Source organism: Ammospiza nelsoni, chromosome 18 (assembly GCF_027579445.1).
Source record: "Ammospiza nelsoni isolate bAmmNel1 chromosome 18, bAmmNel1.pri, whole genome shotgun sequence".
Lineage (NCBI taxonomy): Eukaryota > Metazoa > Chordata > Aves > Passeriformes > Passerellidae > Ammospiza > Ammospiza nelsoni.
In genome coordinates this window covers 10,587,745-10,590,820 of record NC_080650.1, presented here as the reverse complement: position 1 = coordinate 10,590,820, position 3,076 = coordinate 10,587,745, and positions in this window count along the sequence as shown.

Genomic DNA, 3,076 nt, shown 5'->3' with positions numbered 1-3,076 from the left:
CGCGGGGCCGCTAGAGCCGCATCCCCGGCCGGGCGGAGCGCTGCCGCTGCGGGCAGGGCTGCGGCGCGCCGCTCACGGCATGTCCTGCGGAGACCCGCTTAAATCCCGCACCGCGGCCCATGTGACAGCGCAGACAAAGGCCGCGGCAGGGGCGCTCCGGCGGGGGCTGGCGGGCACCGTCTCCCCCTCCGGGGCTCTGCCCCCCCACCCTCCGCGCCGCCGCCTCTCCAGGTGAGCCGGGGCCTCCCCCCGCCGGGGGCCGGCTCGGGCCGGGGCGCGCCGCAGGCGAAGCGGCGCCGCCGAGGGGTGCGGGCGGCGGCGGGCGGCGCTCCCGCAGCGCGGCGGGCGTGCAGGGCCCGGCAGCCCCGGGCACGGCGCTGGGGGCCCAAGGGCCGCAGTCCCCGGCGCGGCGGCGGGCGGGAGTCGCGGGACCATCGCCCCCGGCGGCGCTGACGGCGAGGCTGGCGGCGTCCCGGGGGCGACGGTGGGGGAGGCCTGACTGCCTCAGCTCCCTGAGCTCCCAGGGAAGGAGCTCAGCCCCTCCGAGGGCAGAGCCGGGAAGGTGAGCACCCTGCCCCGCGGGGTGACCCACCTGCCCACACGTGTGCCCCTCGGACAGTTCCTTCACACCGCAGCCAGGACCCAGCACGGTTTGGGGGTCGTGGCCCCCCTGAGTGCACCACCCGTGTGCTCAGCCTACCGACACTGCCCCATAGGTCGGCACCTATAGGTCTGATCACTATAGCAGAGAGGATTCAAAGTCTTGATCCAGATTTCACAAAGTTCAGGACAGGAGGCTGGGCTGCTGTGTCCCTGACACAGCTCACAGGAGAAGTTTTAATGCAGCTTTTGAAATGGACATAAAAGCTTTGCTAGGAGACATCATGCAAGGATATAAAAATGAAGGAGTTTGTACCTAAAAAGCCAATAACTTAACACCTTTGTAATCAAACACAGGTAATTAAGTGGCAACAGGTGGTTCAATAACGATGTTCTGTTTAAAAACAGAAAGAGATAATGGCATCAAATCAGACATGTTTCCAATGGGGAAAGGTCCCAGTTGCTTCTTGCTCATCCTCAGACAGTGATTGTGCCTCACTGCCAGACTTGGATACCTCAGCAGTTTATCTACCCAGAAAGATGAAGGTGTGATTATCGCATAATAAGCTTACTCATGCTCACTCTGCTCTTGCTGGCACATGCACAGCAGTTACTATGGGATGACAATCTTCTCTGCAACAATACAAGTGCAACTTCTCTGCAGCCTGGGGTCCCATTGCAGCCTGTGCCCCCACCACTATAGATACAGTGCTGGTCAGGGCAAAGCTGCCATGGAAAGAGGAAAATGCTGCAACCCTGGCTCAACGTTGCTTCATCTCATCAGCTGTGCTATCAGCATCAGATGCACAGCAGCCATGTGCAATTCCTGCCCAAGGTGCCCTCCATCCATCCCATGGATGGCAGAGAGCAGAAGAGGCTGGCCCCTCTGCCCCTGTCCTGCTCAGGACACTTGGCAGCAGCTGTTGTGGTGGCTAAATGGGCTGTTGAAGGGATTCATGGCAGGGACGTTTGTCAAGCACCAACTTTCCACTCAAACCTGCAGTGTCATTTCAGCTCCTAATTATAGCCAAGGTACCTTTTGGGGTTTTGTTGTGGGCTGGTTTTTATTTCAGAACAGGCTGCTCCTGTTTGTTGTCAGCAGTGCAGAATCGCTACTCATGGCTGGAATATTTCTCCTGGCTTTCTCTGCAGGAAATGCACCTGCATTGCTGGAGCCATGGCTGCTACAGGGGTTCTTCTGCCAGGAATCTCAGAGGTAGCAGGAGGCTGAAAGGAATATTTCTCAATAGTTCCATGTCTTGGGGAGTTAATTCCATCAGGATGTAACATTGCTTCTAGAGAGGCTGCTGTTTTTGGAGTTCCAGCTGGTGCTGATGAGGCATTGTTGTGAGGAAGTCCCACAGATAAAATTCCTTGCTAGTTTGACTAACACTGCCCTCACCCTCCTTGGAGTCTTTTGAGCTATTCCTGAGGACTGTAGTGCCATTTCTGTCTACAGGTGGGTTGTAGCTCCTTGCCTCAATCAACTGAGCACTGCAGAATTTGGAGCATATGTCTCATTAGTGAGAAGGGACTCACCAGTGCAGGTGTGATTCATCACTTTGGAGAGCACATCAGGGATCAGGGCATGAAACAGCCTGACTAACAGAGGCAATAACAGTGCAGACAGGGGCCATGTTACAGAATCAAGTAACAAAACAGCAGCAGCAGCTGAAAAAACTGTAATGGGACAGAGTGAGAGCACAAAGCAGAAACCTGGCTGTCCACAACATCTGTATCTGGGTTTCAGCTGGGAACAAACCTTAGCAGTTGAGAGAATCTGGAGTACATCCTCCCACAAATTCCTTTTGGAGGTTCTTCATGTATCTCTTTTTCTAGACAAATTAATCTTGGGATCCCAGTGGCTGCATAGCATCCACTGCATACTAAAGAGCTAGTTATTCTGGAGCCAAATGCCAGGGAACAACAGTGCCCCGCTGCAGAGAGAAGCACATTAATTCCAGCACAGCTGAGCAGCGAGATGTGCAGGGACATCTCTCCAGAGAGAGCGTGGCTCCTCTTCCATCTGGCAGCACAAAAGAGGACAGGCCTGAATCCTCAAGACATGAAGATTATATTATGTAACATGCACGCTCGCTGCTTCCCCAGCCAGAGCTGAGTTAAACTACCCATGTGATTCAGTCCAAGGCCAAGGCAGAGAGGAGCTGTGCCTCCCTCCTGAACCTGGGGGATTCTGGAGCAAGTGAGCAGCCTGAGGCTGGCGGGGGAAGGTAGATCCAATTCCAGCGTGCAGTGACAAACAGCACTGCCTGCAAGTGTAAAATCGTGCCTTTCTGTGAGAGTGCTTATCAAAAAGCAAGCCCGTGAGCAAATGCATGAGCATTTTTGGGGGAAGGGTTTGGTCAATTCCTTTTGGCTTCACTTGTGCATAGAGAAAATTTTTGACAAAAATGGGAATACTGTTAAAACAAACAAGGGCTGCATTGCCTGCCCTGAATTCCATTTCAGTTAAAAG